The 26,049-nt window shown below is 41.0% G+C and overlaps 1 protein-coding gene across 4 annotated transcripts in view; it reads right to left on the bottom strand.

Moving 5' to 3' along the window:
* Positions 1–25,693, bottom strand: part of RHBDD1 (rhomboid domain containing 1) — a 224,119-nt gene extending 198,426 nt beyond the window's left edge. For all 4 annotated transcript variants that reach the window (XM_053597932.1, XM_053597935.1, XM_053597933.1 and 1 more), the window contains exon 1: positions 25,631–25,693. The gene's annotated coding sequence lies outside the window, so the exon portion shown is untranslated. The remainder of the gene's footprint in view (positions 1–25,630) is intronic.
* Positions 25,694–26,049: the final 356 nt, after the last annotated feature.

Genomic DNA, 26,049 nt, shown 5'->3' with positions numbered 1-26,049 from the left:
GTAGAGGGAGTTCTGAGATGAGAAGTCCAGGAGGTAGAGGGAGTTCTGAGATGAGAAGTACAGGAGGTAGAGGGAGTTCTGAGATGAGAGTATAGGAGGTAGAGGGAGTTCTGAGATGAGAGTATAGGAGGTAGAGGGAGTTCTGAGATGAGAAGTCCAGGAGGTAGAGGGAGTTCTGAGATGAGAAGTCCAGGAGGTAGAGGGAGTTCTGAGATGAGAGTATAGGAGGTAGAGGGCGTTCTGAGATCAGAGTATAGGAGGTAGAGGGAGTTCTGAGATGAGAGTATAGGAGGTAGAGGGAGTTCTGAGATGAGAGGTATAGGAGGTAGAAGGAGTTCTGAGATGAGAAGTACAGGAGGTAGAGGGAGTTCAGAGACGAGAGTATAGGAGGTAGAGCGAGTTCTGAGATAAGAAGTATAGGAGGTAGAAGGAGTTCTGAGATGAGAGTATAGGAGGTAGAGGGAGTTCTGAGATGAGAAGTCCAGGAGGTAGAGGGAGTTCTGAGATGATAAGTATAGGAGGTAGAGGGAGTTCTGAGATGAGAGTATAGGAGGTAGAGGGAGTTCTGAGATGAGAGTATAGGAGGTAGAGGGAGTTCTGAGATGAGAGTATAGGAGGTAGAGGGAGTTCTGAGACGAGAGTACAGGAGGCAGAGGGAGTTCTCAGATGAGAGCATAGGAGGTAGAGGGAGTTCTGAGATGAGAGTATAGGACGTAGAGGGAGTTCTGAAATGAGAGTATAGGAGGTAGAGGGAGTTCTGAGATGAGAAGTCCAGGAGGTAGAGGGAGTTCTGAGATGAGAGTATAGGAGGTAGAGGGAGTTCTGAGATGAGAGTATAGGAGGTAGAGGGAGTTCTGAGATGAGAGTATAGGAGGTAGAGGGAGTTCTGAGATGATAAGTATAGGAGGTAGAGGGAGTTCTGAGATGAGAGTATAGGAGGTAGAGGGAGTTCTGAGATGAGAAGTCCAGGAGGTAGAGGGAGTTCTGAGATGAGAAGTCCAGGAGGTAGAGGGAGTTCTGAGATGAGAAGTACAGGAGGTAGAGGGAGTTCTGAGATGAGAAGTACAGGAGGTAGAGGGAGTTCTGAGATGAGAAGTCCAGGAGATAGAGGGAGTTCTGAGATGAGAAGTCCAGGAGGTAGAGGGAGTTCTGAGATTAGAGTACAGGAGATAGAGGGAGTTCTGAGATGAGAGTATAGGAGGTAGAGGGAGTTCTGAGATGAGAGTATAGGAGGTAGAGGGAGTTCTGAGATGAGAGGTATAGGAGGTAGAAGGAGTTCTGAGATGAGAAGTACAGGAGGTAGAGGGAGTTCAGAGACGAGAGTATAGGAGGTAGAGCGAGTTCTGAGATGAGAAGTATAGGAGGTAGAAGGAGTTCTGAGATGAGAGTATAGGAGGTAGAGGGAGTTCTGAGATGAGAGTATAGGAGGTAGAGGGAGTTCTGAGATTAGAGTACAGGAGGTAGAGGGAGTTCTGAGATGAGAGTATAGGAGGTAGAGGGATTTCTGAGATAAGAAGTATAGGAGGTAGAAGGAGTTCTGAGATGAGAGTATAGGAGGTAGAGGGAGTTCTGAGATGAGAAGTCCAGGAGGTAGAGGGAGTTCTGAGATGATAAGTATAGGAGGTAGAGGGAGTTCTGAGATGAGAGTATAGGAGGTAGAGGGAGTTCTGAGATGAGAAGTCCAGGAGGTAGAGGGAGTTCTGAGATGAGAAGTCCAGGAGGTAGAGGGAGTTCTGAGATGAGAAGTCCAGGAGGTAGAGGGAGTTCTGAGATGAGAGTATAGGAGGTAGAGGGAGTTCTGAGATGATAAGTATAGGAGGTAGAGGGAGTTCTGAGATGAGAGTATAGGAGGTAGAGGAAGTTCTGAGATGAGAAGTCCAGGAGGTAGAGGGAGTTCTGAGATGAGAGTATAGGAGGTAGAGGGAGTTCTGAGATGATAAGTATAGGAGTTAGAGGGAGTTCTGAGATGAGAGTATAGGAGGTAGAGGGAGTTCTGAGATGAGAGTATAGGAGGTAGAGGGAGTTCTGAGATGAGAGTATAGGAGGTAGAGGGAGTTCTGAGATGAGAGTATAGGAGGTAGAGGGAGTTCTGAGATGAGAAGTATAGGAGGTAGAGGGAGTTCTGAGATGAGAGTATAGGAGGTAGAGGGAGTTCTGAGATGAGAAGTATAGGAGGTAGAGGGAGTTCTGAGATGAGAGTATAGGAGGTAGAGGGAGTTCTGAGATGAGAGTATAGGAGGTAGAGGGAGTTCTGAGATGAGAGTATAGGAGGGAGAGGGAGTTCTGAGATGAGAGTATAGGAGGTAGAGGGAGTTCTGAGATGAGAGTCCAGGAGGTAGAGGGAGTTGTGAGATGAGAAGTACAGGAGGTAGAGGGAGTTCTGAGATGAGAGTATAGGAGGTAGAGGGAGTTGTGAGATGAGAGTATAGGAGGTAGAGGGAGTTGTGAGATGAGAGTATAGGAGGTAGAGGGAGTTGTGAGATGAGAAGTACAGGAGGTTGAGGGAGTTCTGAGTGAGAGTATAGGAGGTAGAGGGAGTTCTTAGATGAGAGTATAGGAGGTAGAGGGAGTTCTGAGATGAGAAGTCCAGGAGGTAGATGGAGTTCTGAGATGAGAAGTCCAGGAGGTAGACGGAGTTCTGAGATGAGAGTATAGGAGGTAGAGGGAGTTCTGAGATGAGAGTATAGGAGGTAGAGGGAGTTCTGAGATGAGAGTATAGGAGGTAGAGGGAGTTCTGAGATGAGAGTATAGGAGGTAGAGGGAGTTCTGAGATGAGAAGTCCAGGAGGTAGAGGGAGTTCTGAGATGAGAAGTCCAGGAGGTAGAGGGAGTTCTGAGATGAGAGTATAGGAGGTAGAGGGAGTTCTGAGATGAGAGTATAGGAGGTAGAGGGAGTTCTGAGATGAGAAGTCCAGGAGGTAGAGGGAGTTCTGAGATGAGAAGTCCAGGAGGTAGAGGGAGTTCTGAGATGAGAGTATAGGAGGTAGAGGGAGTTCTGAGATGAGAGTATAGGAGGTAGAGGGAGTTCTGAGATGAGAGTATAGGAGGTAGAGGGAGTTCTGAGACGAGAGTATAGGAGGTAGAGGGAGTTCTGAGACGAGAGTACAGGAGGCAGAGGGAGTTCTCAGATGAGAGCATAGGAGGTAGAGGGAGTTCTGAGATGAGAGTATAGGAGGTAGAGGGAGTTCTGAGATGAGAGTATAGGAGATAGAGGGAGTTCTGAGATGAGAGTATAGGAGGTAGAGGGAGTTCTGAGATGATAAGTATAGGAGGTAGAGGGAGTTCTGAGATGAGAGTATAGGAGATAGAGGGAGTTCTGAGATGAGAGTATAGGAGGTAGAGGGAGTTCTGAGATGAGAAGTCCAGGAGGTAGAGGGAGTTCTGAGATGAGAAGTCCAGGAGATAGAGGGAGTTCTAAGATGAGAAGTCCAGGAGGTAGAGGGAGTTCTGAGATTAGAGTACAGGAGGTAGAGGGCTTTCTGAGATCAGAGTATCGGAGGTAGAGGGAGTTCTGAGATGAGAGTATAGGAGGTAGAGGGAGTTCTGAGATGAGAGGTATAGGAGGTAGAAGGAGTTCTGAGATGAGAAGTACAGGAGGTAGAGGGAGTTCAGAGACGAGAGTATAGGAGGTAGAGCGAGTTCTGAGATAAGAAGTATAGGAGGTAGAAGGAGTTCTGAGATGAGAGTATAGGAGGTAGAGGGAGTTCTGAGATGAGAAGTCCAGGAGGTAGAGGGAGTTCTGAGATGATAAGTATAGGAGGTAGAGGGAGTTCTGAGATGAGAGTATAGGAGGTAGAGGGAGTTCTGAGATGAGAGTATAGGAGGTAGAGGGAGTTCTGAGATGAGAGTATAGGAGGTAGAGGGAGTTCTGAGACGAGAGTACAGGAGGCAGAGGGAGTTCTCAGATGAGAGCATAGGAGGTAGAGGGAGTTCTGAGATGAGAGTATAGGACGTAGAGGGAGTTCTGAAATGAGAGTATAGGAGGTAGAGGGAGTTCTGAGATGAGAGTATAGGAGGTAGAGGGAGTTCTGAGATGAGAGTATAGGACGTAGAGGGAGTTCTGAAATGAGAGTATAGGAGGTAGAGGGAGTTCTGAGATGAGAGTATAGGACGTAGAGGGAGTTCTGAAATGAGAGTATAGGAGGTAGAGGGAGTTCTGAGATGAGAGTATAGGAGGTAGAGGGAGTTCTGAGATGAGAGTATAGGACGTAGAGGGAGTTCTGAAATGAGAGTATAGGAGGTAGAGGGAGTTCTGAGATGAGAGTATAGGAGGTGGAGGGAGTTCTGAGATGAGAGTATAGGAGGTAGAGGGAGTTCTGAGATGAGAGTATAGGAGGTGGAGGGAGTTCTGAGATGAGAGTATAGGAGGTAGAGGGAGTTCTGAGATGAGAAGTCCAGGAGGTAGAGGGAGTTCTGAGATGAGAGTATAGGAGGTAGAGGGAGTTCTGAGATGAGAGTATAGGAGGTAGAGGGAGTTCTGAAATGAGAGTATAGGAGGTAGAGGGAGTTCTGAGATGAGAGTATAGGACGTAGAGGGAGTTCTGAAATGAGAGTATAGGAGGTAGAGGGAGTTCTGAAATGAGAGTATAGGAGGTAGAGGGAGTTCTGAGATGAGAGTATAGGACGTAGAGGGAGTTCTGAGATGAGAGTATAGGAGGTAGAGGGAGTTCTGAGATGAGAGTATAGGAGGTAGAGGGAGTTCTGAGATGAGAGTATAGGACGTAGAGGGAGTTCTGAAATGAGAGTATAGGAGGTAGAGGGAGTTCTGAGATGAGAGTATAGGAGGTGGAGGGAGTTCTGAGATGAGAGTATAGGAGGTAGAGGGAGTTCTGAGATGAGAGTATAGGAGGTGGAGGGAGTTCTGAGATGAGAGTATAGGAGGTAGAGGGAGTTCTGAGATGAGAAGTCCAGGAGGTAGAGGGAGTTCTGAGATGAGAGTATAGGAGGTAGAGGGAGTTCTGAGATGAGAGTATAGGAGGTAGAGGGAGTTCTGAGATGAGAGTATAGGAGGTAGAGGGAGTTCTGAGATGATAAGTATAGGAGGTAGAGGGAGTTCTGAGATGAGAGTATAGGAGATAGAGGGAGTTCTGAGATGAGAGTATAGGAGGTAGAGGGAGTTCTGAGATGAGAAGTCCAGGAGGTAGAGGGAGTTCTGAGATGAGAAGTCCAGGAGGTAGAGGGAGTTCTGAGATGAGAAGTACAGGAGGTAGAGGGAGTTCTGAGATGAGAAGTCCAGGAGATAGAGGGAGTTCTGAGATGAGAAGTCCAGGAGGTAGAGGGAGTTCTGAGATGAGAGTATAGGAGGTAGAGGGAGTTCTGAGATGAGAGGTATAGGAGGTAGAAGGAGTTCTGAGATGAGAAGTACAGGAGGTAGAGGGAGTTCAGAGACGAGAGTATAGGAGGTAGAGCGAGTTCTGAGATAAGAAGTATAGGAGGTAGAAGGAGTTCTGAGATGAGAGTATAGGAGGTAGAGGGAGTTCTGAGATGAGAGTATAGGAGGTAGAGGGAGTTCTGAGATTAGAGTACAGGAGGTAGAGGGAGTTCTGAGATGAGAGTATAGGAGGTAGAGGGATTTCTGAGATAAGAAGTATAGGAGGTAGAAGGAGTTCTGAGATGAGAGTATAGGAGGTAGAGGGAGTTCTGAGATGAGAAGTCCAGGATGTAGAGGGAGTTCTGAGATGATAAGTATAGGAGGTAGAGGGAGTTCTGAGATGAGAGTATAGGAGGTAGAGGGAGTTCTGAGATGAGAAGTCCAGGAGGTAGAGGGAGTTCTGAGATGAGAAGTCCAGGAGGTAGAGGGAGTTCTGAGATGAGAAGTCCAGGAGGTAGAGGGAGTTCTGAGATGAGAGTATAGGAGGTAGAGGGAGTTCTGAGATGATAAGTATAGGAGGTAGAGGGAGTTCTGAGATGAGAGTATAGGAGATAGAGGGAGTTCTGAGATGAGAGTATAGGAGGTAGAGGAAGTTCTGAGATGAGAAGTACAGGAGTTAGAGGGAGTTCTGAGATGAGAGTACAGGAGGTAGAGGGAGTTCTGAGATGAGAGTATAGGAGGTAGAGGGAGTTCTGAGATGAGAGTATAGGAGGTAGAGGGAGTTCTGAGATGAGAGTATAGGAGGTAGAGGGAGTTCTGAGATGAGAGTATAGGAGGTAGAGGGAGTTCTGAGATGAGAAGTATAGGAGATAGAGGGAGTTCTGAGATGAGAGTATAGGAGGTAGAGGAAGTTCTGAGATGAGAAGTACAGGAGTTAGAGGGAGTTCTGAGATGAGAGTACAGGAGGTAGAGGGAGTTCTGAGATGAGAGTATAGGAGGTAGAGGGAGTTCTGAGATGAGAGTATAGGAGGTAGAGGGAGTTCTGAGATGAGAGTATAGGAGGTAGAGGGAGTTCTGAGATGAGAAGTATAGGAGGTAGAGGGAGTTCTGAGATGAGAGAATAGGAGGTAGAGGGAGTTCTGAGATGAGAGTATAGGAGGTAGAGGGAGTTCTGAGATGAGAGTATAGGAGGTAGAGGGAGTTCTGAGATGAGAGTATAGGAGGTAGAGGGAGTTCTGAGATGAGAAGTCCAGGAGGTAGAGGGAGTTCTGAGATGAGAGTATAGGAGGTAGAGGGAGTTCTCAGATGAGAGTACAGGAGGTAGAGGGAGTTCTGAGATGAGAGTATAGGAGGTAGAGGGAGTTCTGAGATGAGAGTATAGGAGGTAGAGGGAGTTCTGAGATGAGAGTATAGGAGGGAGAGGGAGTTCTGAGATGACAGTATAGGAGGTAGAGGGAGTTCTGAGATGAGAGTCCAGGAGGTAGAGGGAGTTCTGAGATGAGGGTATAGGAGGTACAGGGAGTTCTGAGATGAGAGTCTAGGAGGTAGAGGGAGTTGTGAGATGAGAAGTATAGGATGTGTGAGAAGTTTGCAGTAAGAGGATGGGAAGTATAGGAAATCTGTGGGAAGTTTGTAAGGAGGACACACTGTGTGGTTGTGCTCAGGGGTTTAGTGCCCTCAGCTGGTTGTACAGGAGTCCCTGATGGGAAGCCAGGGGATAGGGTCCCTGATGGGATTCCAGGGGTTATAGTCCCCACTCATTGTATTGGGGTTAGAGTCCCATTCATCATAATTCAACTAGCAAGGGCTGCAAGAAAAGCGGAAACTATTTTCATTGGTTAACTACAATTCATATAGCAAAGGGAACACTCTGCGAGGAAAGTGGGACCTTTGTTCACCAGTTAACACATTTGCAATATATGAGATGCAGAAAGTATAAGATGTTTGAGATATAAGAAGTTTGAGATAAAAAGTAAAAAGTGTGTGGTTGTGTGCAGGGTTTAGAGTTCCCATTGGTGTGTAAGTTGGAAATTGTAAAGAGTGTGGGAGAATGAAGACTAAAGACAGACGTAGCAAAAGGTGACGAAAGCAGTAAGGTCTTTGGAAAAAGAAAAAAAAGAAGAGATGGAATTAAGAATCGTGACAATTTCAGTTAAAAGACCAGATGAAGAGTCCCCCAGTTGAAACTATTTTAAGATACACAAAAAGGGGGAATATGTAGGAGACACTTGGAAAGAAACACCTTGGTAATAGGGATTGATTGGTGAAGGGATTTACGTAACATCACTGGTCTCTAGTTTGTTTGAGAGCACGTAAGATCATGAAACAAGAACACCAACATTATTGCATATCAGTCTCCACACCTGTGGGTATCACTTGTATAAATTGCCTTGGGAGAAGCTAGTGGAGGCTCCTGCTAGGCTCCTCCTTTGGCTCTGCTTCTTGCTTGGAGGACGCCTGATTGGTGCTCCTACTAAGACTGCTGCTGAGATGCTCGCTCCTACTAATATTGACTGTAACTTCTAAGGTGCTTTGGCACCCGAGACCCAAACAAGACTTACCCCAAGTGAGCTGGCGCAGTGGTCCCTGTCCAGAAGTTGAGTGGGTCAGGGCCAGAGACCTAGCGTCCCAGCTCCGACGAGGCCCCAGGTCAGGGCTGGAGACACAGAACAACCCAGGCCCTGACAAACTTCCCTGTGAACTTGAAATCTGTGTTTCAGTTTGGTTTAGAAGTGGTTTATGTATTCTAACCTGTACCCAGACCATAAGCCAGTTACCAGAGCTCAAGAGAAGGCCAGTCCCTGCACACCTCTAGCACATCCTATCCCACAGACTCAACATGCCCCAGACTGGACACTGGACCATCCTTTCTACATAGCTCCCTCCTCTCACGTTCCCCATCTTGAACACAAATCTCTATCTGTTCAGTGGCTCAGGTCACAGGTGTAGGAAATACACTTGACACGTCCTTTGTCCTCATTACCCTGCTACCCCCAAATCCCATCCATCAAGTTTTGTTAATTGTCCTGAACGGTTTTTAACAATCCTATTTCTTTCTAGCTCTGGGGCCACTACCCTACTCTAGGCCACCTTCATAACCCAGAATCCAGGTGACTGGACTGGATTCTGTGTTTCCCCTCTGATACTCACCAGCCTTTTCCATCACTGCTCAGACTAATCTTGCAACAAACTGAAGCTGGACTCCCCAGCAATAAGCCTTCAGTGGTTTATGCTCACAGTGAGTACAAAGCCCAAACTCTTCCCCTTAACTCCAAGGTGCCTGGCCCACCCCTCTGGCCTGAAAGGTCTTATCTCACACGAGTCTCTCCTTCAGTCACTGCACTCTGGTGACATGGGTTCTCTCACCTCAGGAGCACCAGGACCAGAGCAGAATGATGAAGGCAAAAACTACCTTACCTGTTTTCATCACCAATACCCAGAGCCACCACGTGTTTACCACAAATACATAGTGACAAGTATATGGTCCAGGCTTAACAAGTACAGCCGCCCCACAGTATCCATGGGGGATTGATACTAGGACTCCCCTTCCCCGGCTACCAAAATCCAGGGATGCTCAAGCCCCTCACATAAAATGGTGCAGGATGTATCCATGCACATCCTCTGGTATTCTCTAAATAATCTCTAGATTACTTATAATACCTAATACAACGTAAATGCTATGTTGATAATTGTTATACTGTATTACTTTAGGGAATAATGACAAGAAAAAAGTCTGTGTTCAGTATAGATGCAAACACCCATTGTTTTCCCAAATATTTTCCAACTGAGTTGGTTGAAGCCATGAATGTGGAACCCATGCATATAGATGGCCTACTGTATTTCCCAAGTGATTCAAGACGAGTATTTTTAATGTATCAATATATTTCTTCATTATACAATAAATGGGACTAAGAAGGCCATACTGTATGTTAATCTTTAAATATTTTTCCTGCAATTGCAATATTATTTCACTTAGCATTTTCAGTTCCATGTAGTGTTTACTATATTTATCCCTACCTCATACAAATAAACCTCTGATCGATTTAAAGTATATTGATAAGTTACCTGGCTAGAACTATCTGACCCCAAAACAGCATTTTAACTGTGTAGTAATACACACTAGATAGCACTACATCAAGGTCATGGCAGAGAAAAATGGAAGGTTTCTTGAAATATTGATAGCTAAATTAGCCATATTTACTTTTAATGAGAAATTAAAAATTAAACAGGTACATAATAAGAAAAACTAAGTGGCTAAAACAAACAAAAGAAACTGAATTCATAACTTGGGAAACCAATGTGTCTCAAGGGGACAGAAAGGAGTAAAAAGGAAAAAGAAACTAATTACAGCAATTTTCAGTTCTCCTTACAAAGCAGAAAATATGTCATCATTATCATTTACCAAGGCAGTATATATCTCAATTTTTAGATTTAATTGTTCAATAAGTATTCAGGCCACTAAATTCTAGGAATATATACCAGTTATAAATTCTATTCCCAATTTTGTATCTAATACTAACCCAGTTAATTTCACAAGAAAGGAAAGACAGAATCTTAATGGGAGTAATCAAATGCTGTTCTGAAGATTGAAACTTCCATATTATTACAAGTGCAATAAACCTTAAAATTATTCACTGAAATCTCATGTGGGCTTTTTCACTTCCTTTCAAAAAAGATTTGTTGTTAAGATCAATTAATGCTATGGCATTACTACTATTTTAAGCCTTTAGCAACTTCAACAGTTTCAAATATTTTAAGTATATGTTCTTAAAAAATCATAGATGAAAATGTTTAAGTCACTGGCATGTATTTATCAAACGCCTACTATCACTCTGGCTTTGTACTTTGCTAATACTAATAGTACCTGGCTTTCCAGATGCTTAAACTTTCATTTTTAAAAATGGAGTTATAATTCACAAACCATAAAATTAACTCTCACAGTATACAATTCAGCTGTTTTCATGTATTTACAAAGTTATGCAAACATCACCATTATCTAATTCTAGAATTTTCATGACCTCAAAAAGAGACTCTAGTCTAGATTCAGTGGCTCATGCCTGTAATCCTAACACTCTAGGAGGCCAAGGCAGAAAGATCATTTGAGCTCAAGAGTTACCTGCCGTTCAATCCTGCAATTCTTCTACTAGTTGTATATCCAAAAGACAAAAAATCCCTTTATAACGAAGATATTTGCACCAGATCGTTCATTGCAGCTCAGTTCATAACAGCCAAGTCATGGAAGAAGCCCAAGTACCCATCGACATATGAGTGGATTAATAAATTGTGCTACATATATACCATGGAATATTATGCAGCCTTAAAAAATGATGGAGACTTGGGCAGCACCTCTGGCTCAAAGGAGTAGGGTGCCGACCCCATATGCTGGAGGTAGTGGGTTCAAACCCAGCTCCCACCAAAAAAAAAAAAAATTCCAAATAAAAAAAGATAGATATTTTACCACTTTTATGTTTATATGGATGGAGCTGGAACATATCCTACTTAGTAAAGTATCTCAAGAATGGAGGGAAAAATATCATCAAGGTACTCAGTACTGTTATGAAACCAATTTACAATCACTCACATTTTCATATGAAGAACAGACCACAACTATGGTCCAGGATGGGGTTGGGGGGATGGGAGGGAAGTGGGGAGGTCAGCTGGAGGAAGGGTGAATAGTGGGATCACACCTATGGTGCATATTGCAAGGGTACGTGTCAGATCTATTAAGTATAGAGTATAAATGTCTTAACATAATAATTAACTAAATGAAGTGAGGGATATATTAACCAGTATGATGTAAGCATTCCAAATTGTATATGAAATCAGCACATTGTACCCCCAAAATGCATTAATGTATACACAATCTACCTTTCATGATTTAATAAAAAAAAAAAAAGAGTTTGAGACCAGCTTGATTGAGAGTGAGACTCCATTTCTAATAAAAATAGAAAAACTTAACCAGACATCATGGCAGGAACCTATAGTCCCAGCTATTTGGGAGGCTAAGGCAGCAAGACCCCTTTAACCCAGGAGTTTGAAATTGCTGTGAACTAGGCTGACGTCACAGCACTCTACCCTGAGCAACAGAGTGAGACTCTTGTCTCAAAAAAATAAAAATAAAAAATAAATAAAAACAGACAACCCCCCACCCCAATACCTATTAGCAGTCCTTCTCCTCCCCACATATTCCCCGTGCCTGGCAACTACTATTCTATCTACAAATTTGCCTTTTCTGGCAAATATAATTATAAACTTTTGTGTTTGGTTTCCTTGTGTTGGCATAATGCTTTCAAAGTTCATCCATGTTACAGCATATATCAATACTTCATTTCTTTTGATAGCTGACTAATATTTCATTGTATAGATATACCACATTTTGTTTATACCACATTTGTCAGTTGATTGACATTTCAGTTGTTTTTACATTTTGGCAATAATGAGTAAGGAACACGCACATACGATTTTTTGTTTACACACATGCTTTCAGGTCTCTTGAGAATATGCCTAGCAGTGAAATTGCTAGGTCATATGGTAACTCTGGGTTTAAATTTTTCAGGAACTGCCAAACTATTTTCCAAATTCTTACACCATTTTACAGTCCCTCCGAGCTGTGTATAAGAATTGTAATTTCACATCACATCCTCAACTTGTTTCCATCCATCTTTTTGATTATAGCCATCACGATGGGTGTGAAGTGCATTTCCCTAATGATTAATGATACTGAGCAAATGCCTACATTTGTATTGCTTAAAATACAATATAAACACACACATGTTCACAGGCATACGGAGTGCATACATGAGTGTGCACGTACACACACACACTCTTTACAAGAAATTATTTAACAAGCTCAGGCCAAGAGAAAGCTCCAGAAAGAAAAGTGAAAGCACAAAGAAAGCGTCCTGGTTAAACAGCAAAGACTGTATTCTTACCACGCCTCTGTGGGATGACATATTGGAGGGGAATGTGAACGCATCAATGGCAGTGCATGGCTTAAGCTGACACATTCAACTGTAAATATTGTAAAATTATTTTGAAAGAAAAAGAGGGTTAGTGTGCTTTATTTCTGCAAACAAAGCAAAAATGCTATGAAAATGGCAAACTATACTAAACATAAAAAACACCTCTGTTTAATTACAAGAGCTAGACAGCAAATCAGTGCGTCACAGACAGCACATTAACTTGGTCAAAGCATACATGAAACACTCAATGCATTTTTTCCTCTGATTCTGTTTCCATATGCTGTACTTTCTCCAGGAATAAACTGAAGGAGACTATTTCCTCTCACTCCTGTAACTCTCTCAGGAATATTATTCATTTGTTGCTTCTGAGTCCTAATTTAAGTAACTGTTTTCTCTACTTGTACTGTGGAGCAAATGAATGAGAACTTTTTAGTCCAGAACAATAACAATAAAATGTTTTGTTCTTCTAATAAAACTTCTTAGCATTTTATATTTGCTGAAAAGTATTAGCTTCCTTAGGGCCCCAAAGAACCCAATTACAAAATGCAGATTTTCAAGATATTCTTTAAAATAAAGAAATGATACAGTATAATATACATTTGCATTTAGTGAAAAATGAGATTAACTGAATACTTGCAAAGTAATCTGTTTCCTACTTTCAAATACATAAATGCATTTCAAAAAGCTCTGCTATATGCAAAACATGATTGTATGAGTAACATGCAAATTATGCTTTTAAAACTTAATATTTAAATATTAAATGTAACAGCAGATGGTATGGCTTCACATCATTACGCATGTTCAATTTACCATAATGCATTTTCTACCTGAATTGATTAGTAAATAGAGAGTCCTGGGGGTACAGTGAGGAACCTCAGACAGAGAGTATAATAATCTGATGACAAGTTGCGCATAGATGACATAGCTTTCTGGCCACCTAAATCTGTTAAGTGGCTTCATGAGGTACATTAATGACAAAATCAAAGGGAATCAGAGTAGGGCTCTCTGTTTTCTTACTTCACATTAATGGCAGAGATACAAAGAAATGATGAGAAGGGAATGAATAAAAAATTACTGCAATCAAATTATATTAGGAAGTAATGGGAATCAGTCTTTATGAATATTGTGACACTCTCAGTAATTATATTCCAATATCTATTCATGGAAATATCTACAACTTGGACTCTGTTCAAGAAGAAATTGGAAATTAAAAGCATTTTCTCCTTTTGAAAGCTGCTGAGACCCTTAAAACAACGGTTCTTTAACTTCATACACTTCACTGTGATAACACATTAAGAAAATGTCTCATCCAGCTTAACACAACCATTAGATTATCTCTCTAATGCCAAATGGCTTTCCCTTTCTTATTTTGAGCTATTAGACCTAAAGTTTTTAAGATACAGAGCTCATGCAACATCTCCCCATGAACACAAATAACAAAATTTCTGATCCCATAGCAGGACTATGTCCAACTGCCTTTCATGTAAATGGCATCCATGCAGAAGACATACACATACTCAGGCAAAATGCTCAACCTCTGGGGAGTTAGGACGTAAGACCACTAGACAGACATAAGAAGAACATTCCAGACAAGCAAGCAGCCATTAAGAAGAGCATGTGTTATGCAATGATAGAATCCAACCAAAACAGGTCTCTATCACCTCACACCCTTCCCTCAATCTACTTACACAATGTCTGACTCAATGTGCTTAAAATGCAACTTCATCATGTTATTCTCCCTACCCCAGCCCAGCAAACAAATGGCTTTCTGTACTTCATTTTTGTAAGGCTGAACAGTGTCACAGTTAAAAGAATGGACTCTGGCGCCAAATAACCTGGGTTCAAATTATGGCTTTATTGCTTGGGAGCTCTATGATCCTGAGTAAGTACTTAATCAACCTATTGATTGATTTTATATTTGCTAAATATAAAAGCACAAAGAAAGCGTCCTGGTTAAACTGCAAAGACTGTATTCTTACCCTAACCCTAACCTTAAATAAGTTTCCTCATTTATAAAACAGATACTAAAAAATAACTTCATAGGGTTCATGGGTAACATATGCAAAACACTTAGTATAATGCCTGAAACATAATACATTTTAAGTATTAGTTGATTTTAATCTTTATTATCATCATCATCTGATTAACTTTAAGCTATTCAGTCCGAGAAGGCTTTATAATATTTATATACTATCCAAGATCAACTAAATTTATGCAATTATAGTTTAAAAGTAGTTAAGTACAATTTGCTTCATTTTACTTAATTCTCACCATCCTGTGAAGATAAAATTCGTTCCATTTTATCTACTAGCTCATCTGCCAAGCACTTGCCCAGAAAAATCACTTAATTGTCCTCCTGTCCACTCCAAGTCATGCCTATCAAGTTACCTATCTGAGAAATAGCTTGAAGATGCTTCTGCCCTTAAGACTTTTAGGCATGTTGAAATTTCAGGCCTCAGCTTTCTCTGTCCAAGGTGCTTAATAAGCAAGTCCATCCCTGTAGATGGGCAGTCACATGGGCTCTCCCACCACCAGAGGTCACCAAAGTGAATTTCACACACACAACACATAGCTTATATTATGTGCCCAATTTAGTGTAAATTCTTCCAGCACTTTTGGCGTGAAATTGTGGAAGAGAGACATAAATTCCATTTTTCGTATACAGTTAAAGACATCGAGATGACAGTGTCCTTACTGGACTACGGGACTCCAACTCAGCTCCTCTCACCACACAGTGCCCTTCTGCCAAGCCCTGCAATTTGTGTCTCCCAGCTGCAATCCTTACCACTTCAGTCCACGGCTGTGAGTGGCCCTGGCAGCCTGGCCTGCCCGTCACTCAAGAAAGCCAAATGTCACATTCAGCATTTCCACATCATGTAACAAATCTCTAAAATAAGAAGTTAAACAAAAATCTTTTGAAAGTCTAGGCTGTGACCTAGAGGCAGGTAAGGAAATAGCTCAAGGTTCTGCTTCATAACCAATTTTTATAACTTAAGTCACTAAACTAGGAACACTTAGAAGAGATGTCAGCTAGTTTTCTTTCACATAAATGCTTCTTGGAAGAGAAACTGAAGTTTGAGGAAAAAAAATTTTAAGTACTATAAAAAGAACCAAAACAATGTTTCATTTTAGCTCAACTTCTACCTGTAATAAAGAATTTAAAATTTAATTATAATAAGTGAGTAAAAGTATGAAGATTGTAATGATTACCCTTAGAAAAAGGCTTCCTTTTATAAAAAAAAAATATGATCTTACTCAAAGAGATAATGGAGAGAAATAAATTTTAAGCTAGATAGTGCTTCTGGCAACTTAGTTAAGGCTCCTATAACAAAGTACCATAGATTGTACAGCTTATTAATAATAGAAATTTATTTCTCACAATTGTAGAGCCTGTAAGTGTGACATCAGGGTGGGTGGGTTGTGGTGGGGCCTTCTTAACAGGTTGCCACCTGCTGGGGTTTTTTGTATCCTCATGTGGTTGAAAGATGGCAAGAGAGCTCTGTGGGGTCCCTTTCATAAGGGCACCTATCCCATTTATGAGGGTTGTACCCTCTTGACCCCATAACTCCCAAAGTTAAGTCTTCACTTAAAATACCTAATGTCCCAGCTATCTCAGTTCATGGAGTACATTCAAGGTAGACCCATCCACATGTGCAGTATCAACTTTCAGTTCCACTTCAGATAACCCTCCTTCCGCCACTTGACAGTAATTCACAAGCTGCAATCCTTTCACTATTTCCATAAGCAAAGGCGAGGTCTTTTTGAAGGTGAAGTACCCCACTTACTGTAAGATGTATGCATTTCTTAGCCATTTAACACATCAAAACTGTGCTACCATTTTATTAGGTCCCTATCTTTTGTTTTTATGTGCCACTAGCCAAGTTTTTGAGTTTGGGGCTCCTAACAGCATTTCCCCTAAGCTCTCTGATTTTATGGAATGATTTCCCAGAGTACAATGGTTTTTAAGAGTCCCTATGCCGCGTTCCAGCAGAGCTGACTGACCATCAGAATAAAGCGAGTAGAAGGGAGCACAGCCCGGCACCTTGGAATGCTGGCTGTTAGCCATTATTATCCCACTTTCTGATTCATGTCTTACTCTTAAACATTCCATTCTTTAACCAAACCCACCAAAGTAAGATGCTCATCACTCAAATTTTCAAAATACCACATGCTCTTAATTTGCTTGGACAAATTAAAATAAGACGTAATCAAATCTATCAAGTATGCCCATATTTTGCCCTTTTATGACTTCCCTATCAGAAATTGTTTTGCTTTCCCTCAAACAGAATTTAAAAACAAGATACATTTAATTCTGGCATTTGTTTACTTGACTGTATGTCCTAAATGTGCCAGGGTTTCGTGTTTGATTATAGTTATTCAAGGACAAAGACAACATTTATGTTTAGCCAGATGCTTTTAGTAAGAGAAATAAGTATAATATTCAGGTTGAATATAATATCCTGACCACCAATTTCAACTAAGAAGTAATGGAAGAATAAAAATAAGAACCCAAGATCAGATAGATGTTCTGACAACAAATGCAGCTCGATGAGCAACCTGTATTTACATTCATTGTGCATGTTTCACTTCTAGACAACAGGCAAGGTCAAACCACTAACTGTCAGTTACAATAAGCTTCTAACCTTCCGGTCAATTACCTGGTTAATAACAAAAGACAAGGCTATGACATCATTAAGTTATAATTAATTTACACAGATCAGCTTCCTGTTAATCAAATACATCTTTAAAAGCAAAGCATTTAATTATTTTTCACCTAGAAAGCAACATTCAGCTTTGTTAAATGAAAAGCAATCTTGCTGAATTCAACATGAAAGGCTGTCAGGCAGCTCTAAGACATAAAGGACAAAAGGCTTCACAGGGCACACTGCTGCAATGTGGGAGCTGCTGCCACATCCACAGCAAACAGAAACACGAGATGATGGATAGCACAACCCACTTTCACAGTTTCGTAACATAAAGAAGTTGTCGGGGACCTGGCGGGTAAATCAATGGGCTCTGGAAAAAGAAATGTCCCAATGCTTTTTGTCAAAATTATATACAGAAGCAGCAATGTTAACACATGCAGGACAGGACAGGAGTTAAGGTCGTGGACCTCCGTAAGAGCTCTGCAAGACCCCAGCTATGTGACCTCAGGAATGTTAACTGTCTGTTTCTCACCTGTGAAAGAAGATAACGCAAGCTCACATGGGTTCATAAGGATTAAATGAGATTATAAATAGAAATATGTATGAATCATAAATTGTGAAATGATAATTTTTTATTCATATAAACAAATAAATTAAAATGCACTTAAGATTAAAACTTTAAAATAGGCTTTAAGTGTTTTTTATAACATAGCAACCATTCCTATTTCTCGGGACTATGATCCTACTGTGTAAAGCTGCATTGTATGATTTAATTATACATATTTTTTAAAACAGTGTAGAATATATGGAAAAAACCTAAAAGCTGAAATTTTCTTTAAATTTTATGGTAAAATATCAAACCAGGGTTTCTGTCAAGATTATCTGATGATTCTGAGAATTTAATGAGCCTCCTAAAATGTCAGCAAGCAAAATTCTTCCTTTCCCTCCTTTTTATAGTGTTATAGTCGTAACAGAAATGATTAGACTATATTTATACATAAAAATAATGGCTATAATGAAACTCCTAGATTTTGTATATAATCTTGGATTTTGCTCCACAGCTGGGTGAATTAGTGCCAACTCCAATTCTGACCCATCACGACTTATGATCTCCAGTATCAATCATCAGCCTGTTTCTTCTCTTGCAGACCACAAGTTTTAGTGTAATGAGGCCTCATTAAAGTCCTCCGACTGACAGCCCTTCAGACCTAGGCTTTGAACACGGAACAGCAATGCCACGATTGTTCCCTTCAAGAGGATTTAGGTAGTTTTACTCTCACATTTGCTACCTGAAGTCAATGAAAAAGTGATAGCTACCACAACCACCACCATGCCCTCCGTTTAAATTAATTTCCATGTAAGAACTGCTTGTGAATTATTTATGTCACTGAAGTTCTCCCTGCACAAGAACTAGTTGAGAGGGGGAAAAACATGCCAGGCTTCAAACACATGTTATGTGACCACAAAGTGCACGAGACATCCGCAAATTACTAGCGGTAAGGGACACCTGAGGGTTTTCCACCTTCCTTAATGAGCAACACCACCTCATTCGACGGTAACCGGAGTCCAGTGGGAGTGGTAATGTGGGGGGAGGACTACCAATCAAGGGTGCCCTTTCCTACACTGGAGGTGACAGGTTCTGGAGTTGGAATAATGCTCTCCCTGGAATTTAAAACTTGTGCAGCAATGCTGGACCAACAACTTGTGGAGGTGATTCTCAGAGCATTAACTTGAAGAGTTCTCCAAGTCTACCCAAACCTCAGATCTCACCTAACTGCTGACCGTTTCCAGGTCTGGTGGTTTAGCTCTTCTGTTCATTCTCTGACCTTATCCATATACTTCCAATAAATTTCTTGTTCTTGACTAAGTTATCTGAATAATTTAGTTAACTTAGATAATTGAGCTTGTGTTGTTTGTCATCAAAGAACTCCAGAATATAAGACATTTGCAAATGGCTGGCAAACACATGCTAGTTTATTTCAAGCATCACCAGCTCCCATTTTCTACTGAGTAAAACATTCTGGTCCATAGAAGAACCAAAACATGGAGATTACGTAGGCTCTATCTCAAAGGTCTGCAATAGGCATGCTATTCCTAAAAGACAGAGTGCACAGAGCTAAGGATGAGCATGTGGGACCAACTTCTGCATAAACAAAGTCCTCTCAAAGTCTAGTGTATAAACTTGGACACTGGATGAGGAATGCTATCTCAAAAGGAAAAATAGATGGCTTAAAATTTGTGTTCTAACTACACACCCACAAAAGAGAAAACACAATTAAATTCAAGAAAGCGGGAGGAGGTAGGGAGTTTGGGAAGCCCTCACCTAATGGGCCCAATGTGGGGTATGTGGCACAGCTCTTGGGTGAAGTGCTCACTGCAATTTGGACTTTACCTAACAAACGCAAACATAACCTCATCACTTGTACCCTTATACTTATCTGAAATATTTTTAATAAATAAAATTTGTGTTCTACTAACACTTCTAATTACTGATGGTTTTCTAAACACTGCCTTTGCTCTTCTTTGAAAACAAGGTTAGTCTACACATGTAATAAAATGTTATCACTGAATCAAGGCTTCTGACTAGAACTTTAGAACAATGAATAACCTAGATTCACTCAGCAAAAAAAAAAAGAAAATATGGAGAAAAAAACTGAGTAGCAGGCTTCTTCAACCTCACAGCCTTCCGAAAGGAACATGAAAGTGCTCTGTATGCTCCTCTACAGAAAGATCTGCCCCTTCATCTTTCACCATCATGCAGTTCGTTAACAGACACACATCAGCACATTTCTCCAATCGTGAGTCCAGAGAAGAAAACCCCTGAGTGTGAAACTACAGCACTAAGTACAGGACTATATCTGCCTACACTGCTTCATTTACTCAATATCTGAGCATCTATGAAGAGAGAACACTGTCCTTTCAGGAAAACATACCCTTGAACGAGAAGACACAGATAGCAAACATTACTATATAATAAGAAATATAGGTTGTGGAGTAGTCATAAAAAGGCAAAGATGAGTTTTAAAGTTTTACATAGGTTGTGGAAGAAGAGACAGAAAGAACAAGAAAACACCAGAGTAAGCATGATCCTGCGGGCAAAGGGTAAGAAGATGAAATGACTCTGCAAAACTCATAAATTTATGAGATAGAACCATCTCTTAAAAATAAAAAGATTTATTTGAAAGCATCACTTGGTTGACATAATAGCTACAAGCTGGAAATTTAGAAAGCTAAAAGGTCCCTTATTAATGCAAAATTAATATGCCTAGAAAAAAAAGATATTTACTTAAATACGTTGGTATGAAGGAAGGGACAAAATGGGCAGTGCATATAATACTAATTCCTGTATTTGATCAAATTTAGAATCACAACAGATTCTTACAACACATATAATTGCAAAATTGCTGGAAAGGTAGTGAAATTTCTTTTACAGAGTTGTTTAGGAGGCTTTATGCTCAAGGGAAAAAAACACAAATTATTTGTAACTGCACACACAAGCACATACACACACACATCCCATAAATTATTTATATAATATTGAAGTCATTTTAATAGTTATATAAATTTCATTCATTACCATACTGAAATGTGACTTTGGATTAAAAATGCATAAACAAGTTAACACCCTGGAGAACAGCTGTCAGTGTAATGACAACATTCCTGGAGCCAAAGTCAGAAGAGTTGGGGCAAATACGGATGCCATCACAGAGCTGTACATGGCCTTGGAAAAAGCATATAATCAATCCTGCTGAGCTTCTGTTTCTTTACCCATAAAGGAGAAAAATTCCACCTACATACTAGAATCATTATGAAGAATAAATGAAATAGCACATGATGTCAAGCATGTAACACTCCATCCAAGTTTGTTTTTCATTCTCCCTGCCTTTCCATAAAGTATTGAGCCCCCCATACACACAGTGTGGAGGAACCAGACTTCATTACTTTGTAACTGTGACAGGCATGTAATGATGACCAAGAAAATAGATGGTAAATAACACTAACACGCAAACCTGAATACAACATTGCTTGCCGGCTATCATCTAGATCCCAAGGGGCTCCTGCACACTATCTGCCCCATTCCAGAAATCTGATACATTTTCTTTTCTGTATACAGCCGAAATTATCTACCAGCTTTGAAATATCACCATCATGGTGTTGCACAAAGCAGCTGGTTGAGGGAAAGTGACTCTCCCTCCCCCACACTCCAGCTGTCACCAGGAAACCCTCCTCAATGTGCAAGAGAGACAATGTAATATTACTACTCTCACTATTAATAACAATCTAACAAATTCTTAGCATTTGAAATTATTTTTCTTATGAAAGCTCATTAACTAAAAATTAACTTCTTAAAAAACACTATCACATAAATGCAGACCAGCTGCTTTCATACAACAAAAAACATGGGACTATAAACACAAGTGACATACTTCCTTTGACTCCTGTTTCTTTTTCCCTGAGTCATTTGTAATGCTAACCAACAGTCTCTTAAAATACAAAATAGCTTTTAATAGCAATACAGCTGTCATAACTTAGGGAATTCTTTTTTAAAGCTGATTTCTCAAAAAGTTTACAGAATTGCTTTGTAACACACAGGTCAGACTGAAAGCTTTTTTTTTTTTTTTTTAAATCATCATTCACTCCCCTTCACAAGAAGCTACACATATGTTGACACTACTGAAAGCCCTGGAACTTGTCTTCAGAACAAGTCTATGAATCCCGCTCACCAGAATTCTTAACAATCATTCATCTTTAGGTATAGCTCATACCTGTTTCAGATTTCTATTTCACATATTAAGAGTTTCACATCCAGTTCCCTGGAATCCTAGGTTCCCTGGACATGCCCCTGAGCATGCCTGCCAAGGAACAAGAGCTTGTGCCCCTCGACCTCACCGTTCTTAAAGCCTCTCAGCTCCTGCGTCCTATAGATAAGATACTGTTTAAGAGGCTTCCTGCACGAATAAATAAAACTTAAAAATGGAGAACTACTGCTTAGATGATTATAACTACAACATAAAAGGAAATCTACCTTAATAGTTTTTAAGTTTTTTAACACATGCATCTATTAATATCTATCTTTACATAAATGTGTTTTTCCTTTTATACTTGGCCCCCACACCTGTTACCATATATTGACACGTAAACAAAACTGAGTATTTTCCATGTTCATATATTATCTATTCATATTCAATACATATATACAAAGAATACATGCAATTTTTTTTTTTTTTTGAGAGTGAGTGAGTCTCATTTTGTCACCCTTAGTAGACTGCTGTGGCATCATAGCTCACAGCAACCTCAAACTCTTGGGCTCAAGCGATTCTTTTGCCTCAGCCTCCCAAGTAGCTGGGACTACAGGTGAATTTGTTAAAATGTTTTAAAAAATGGAGCATAAAACTTTTCACTTTGCTCTCATTAAGCATGTGAAAAAATATTAGCTAGCAATTTCAGGGCTAACAGCATTATATTCCATCCTTGAAGAGCTCTCATCTCCCACAACACAGCATCACCTTCTTTAGGTAACTGTCCCCATTAATAAACTGAAGATACTTTAGTATGACTTGTCCCCTGAGCTTGACCTTCCCATAAACATCCAATACAACTGATGGAAGCTGCTCTGTTATGGTGATAAAACTGAAGATACTGTTTTTCCACCATGTTCAGAGTCTTAACTTTTTCCCAGTGTTTTCTTTCTCTGATTCACAAAAATGTGTAAGTTTTGACTCTTCACTTAGTATTCCTTTTCAAAAATGTAGTGCAGGTAGGTACTAACAAAATTACCTCATTTATAAAAATATTATGAAGAAATAAATGGATAAATTTAGGTTTGGAATGATAAATACCTTTTTCCTCCATCTAACATGCAACATTAATTGCGCCTCTAAGCCTAAAACATGGACACGTTTTACTCATTATTTCATTTAATTCGATGGCCTGAAGTAGGAATACCCTATGATTTCAACTTTATAGAGGAAGAAATTAAAGCTGGAAGGATGTAAATTTGTCTAACAGACACAAGCACGATACAGCAGAATCAGGATTCAAAGTAGGGTTTGCTTGACCCAAAACCACTACTATCCATCTGCCTCTTCAATATGGAGAATGAAAAAATATTTGAGGCCTTTGAAAAATAAGTGTTTCACAACGGAACAGTGACAATTTGGTGGTAGAGGTGACAAAAGTATTTGCATAAGTTGAAACCCAAAGTGACTCATGTTTATCTGAAATCGATCTCACCCACATGATCCAGGAGGCATGGCCTCAAGCGCAGCATGCTCTAATCAAAGTGATGTGTTTGTTTGCACCAAGGCTTCTCAACACCACACTGAGCCTAGGCTGTAGGGCAGCTGCCTCAAATCCTGAATGTTTCTCTTTCTCCCCATGTTGCCGGTTCAAGGAGACTGTCACATAAGCTAATTAACAGAGAAGCGGATGAGAAATCAACAGTTCCAATTTTATTTACATAAAAGTTAGTAACTTAGAGAACAGCAAGGGTATTTCCTCAAAGAACTATTCTCCTTTTGTGTTTTTATTACTTTTATTTCCACAGCAAAAGTAAACATTAGCAATATTATGTATCATAGTATAAATTAAAAAGATTTCCTTTTATAGGTTATAAGGTAATATAATATCTTCCTATCTTAAAGTATTTTTATTTTAGACTAAATTTATAGTTAGTCCATATTTTACTGGGTGCAAAGAGTGTCTTGGGTTTTTGACTGGTATAATGGAATCTAATTCCCCAACCTATCTATGACAGAAGGCTTTGTGTAGGAATAAATAATTTTTAGATGTTAGCACGTAGGTTCATCGGGCCTTGTTAGGGCCTTACCAGCAGTGCTCTGTATGAAAAGGCTGGTCAGGTTAACAGTAGCTGGTAACACCCCTATAAAGTTCCCCTGAAAAGGGAAGGAAAAATTTGTAAGACAATACATCTGAAAAAACACCACATTTGAAAAAACAAGAGGCTAAAGGCACTCCTGTAATCCTTCCAGAAAATGGAGGTATGGAGAGGTGATGTGAGGCTGCCTTTGCTATCACAGAGCTGTATGGCATATGGGAAACAAAGATAAGGATAAAAACATCTTTGGGTGGCGCCTGTAGCTCAAAGGAGTAGGGTACCAGCCCCATATACCAGAGGTGGCGGGTTCAAACCTGGCCCTGGCCAAAAATTGCAAAAAGAAAAAAAAAAAAAAATCTTCAGTCTTAGTGTTTGCTTGTAAGTCACTCCACCATGATACTTCTCAACTCTAAAACCAGTGGCCTCGTGTTTACCAAAGTCTGGGTCAAAAGAGTAAGCTGAAGAGATCACAAGGCAAGAGGTAAAAACTCTTTAACACAATTACTAATGCATTCTTTAGAATACTATAGCCATAATCACAACGGTATTAAAACATATTGCTGTAACTTTTAACTGAATATCCAACCTTGACTATATAGAATTGAGGATCCAGCCATAGACAAACAAAATGCCTTCTAAGTAGGGGGTGACAATATCCATTCCATTCACTACAACTTACACATCTATAACACCCAGAAAAATCCTTTTTAGAATCTAGTGATTTTACGCAGTTCTAACAATTTATTTAATAATATCTCATCTTTGAACATCTTTTACGTATGTAGGTACTAAACACTCTTGTGTTTAATGTGCATGGAATACTTCCAGCCTTGTAACTTGTCCAAGGTTCCACACCTAGGAAATACACCACCTCAATTTAAATTCCATTATCTGTGACTCCACAGGGGGTGTTCTTTATCGCCATGCCAGTAATTTTCAAAGGTACCAGTTGCACTGGGTCCAACTGGGAGGCGTGTGAAGTTAGATTTCTGATTAAGTTTGTTTTGCAGTAAGACCCAGAAATTTACATTTCCTGGTCCTAGTTTTCCTAGGACTACAAAGAAACCAATGCACTCCTATACTCCTTAGATTACTTGCTTTCCTAAACCAGGCCGGCAACATATTAGAAACCTTCAAAGTTTATTAGAACCAGAAAAAAAAAAAAAATTAGACAGGCTTTTAAAAAGCAATTTAAAAAATAAAAAGCTAAGCCTGGGGGTCACTGAATGTACTGCAAAGAGACATGCACACCTCTAACACGGAATCATAATTATTTTTTATAGTAATGCTGAATCTATAAAAGACTTTATGCTGTGGTTGGAAAACATGTGATCTGTTTTTGTAAATATCGAAACGGTTTTTCTTAAATGTGGGTAGAAAAGGTTTTAAGGTGTGGGTTTTCCGTGCCCTATTAAGACAAGTATCATAACTGAGATTAGGACTGGGTTTACCACTTTGTTCAGAGAAAACAGAAGTTACTGTCCCTCCGGAAGACACCTGATGCAATACGGCGTTAAATTTCCTGCTTCCAAAGGAGTCCTTTAAACTCCCTCAGAGCCAACTCCACCTTCCCAGCGCCTGCGGACATCGTTCCCGTCAGCTCCGGTGTCAAAGAAGACGGGACCCCGCAGGGTCACTACAGGAAACGCCCTCCCCGCCCTCGGACTCGCGGAGGGACCCCGGACCGGGAGACTGTGCCTCTAACCCCCCCCCCGACCCCAACCCCCCGGGAGGCGCTGACAGCCGCCCCGCAGTCCCCGCCCGGCCGCCGCTGCCCGCCGCTGCCCGCCGCCCGCCGCCGTCTGGGTAAAAGGCGAGAGACATGGAGCAGAGCCGACAACGCCGGCCGGGGCCACACAGACGCGGAAACTCACGCTCTCCACGACCCGCCTGCGTCCTCACGTCTTCACGCGCACCTGCGTCATGACGCATAGGCGTCCTATCTCGGCGCTCCTAGTTCCCGCCGCCAGCGGGGAAATGAGAGGAAACGTGGGCGCCCTTGCTAGGCGGGCGGTCGGGCGGGCCGGCCGCGGTGCGCGCTCAGCTGTGCCAGCCCACGCTCCAGTCGCCGCGGGCCGGGCCTGCAGCCTTCGTGCTAGGGCTGTGGCTTTGGGGAGCCTCGAGGCAAAGGGCTGCGGCAAAGTGCAGTAAGGAGGGCTTATGCCCTCGACCGGTCTTCCAAAGTTCGGTGAAATGAGGATAATAATGTTCCTTTCTGCCTTAAGTAACTAGTGACTGCCTACCATGCGTAAGCCAGCGGCCTGCATTCCAGGGAACCAACGTGGGGCCAGTG

Source organism: Nycticebus coucang, chromosome 7 (genome assembly GCF_027406575.1).
Source record: "Nycticebus coucang isolate mNycCou1 chromosome 7, mNycCou1.pri, whole genome shotgun sequence".
Classification (NCBI taxonomy): Eukaryota; Metazoa; Chordata; class Mammalia; order Primates; family Lorisidae; genus Nycticebus; species Nycticebus coucang.
The sequence above is the reverse complement of the archived record's forward strand: the minus strand, read 5'-3'. Positions and strand labels throughout refer to the sequence as shown.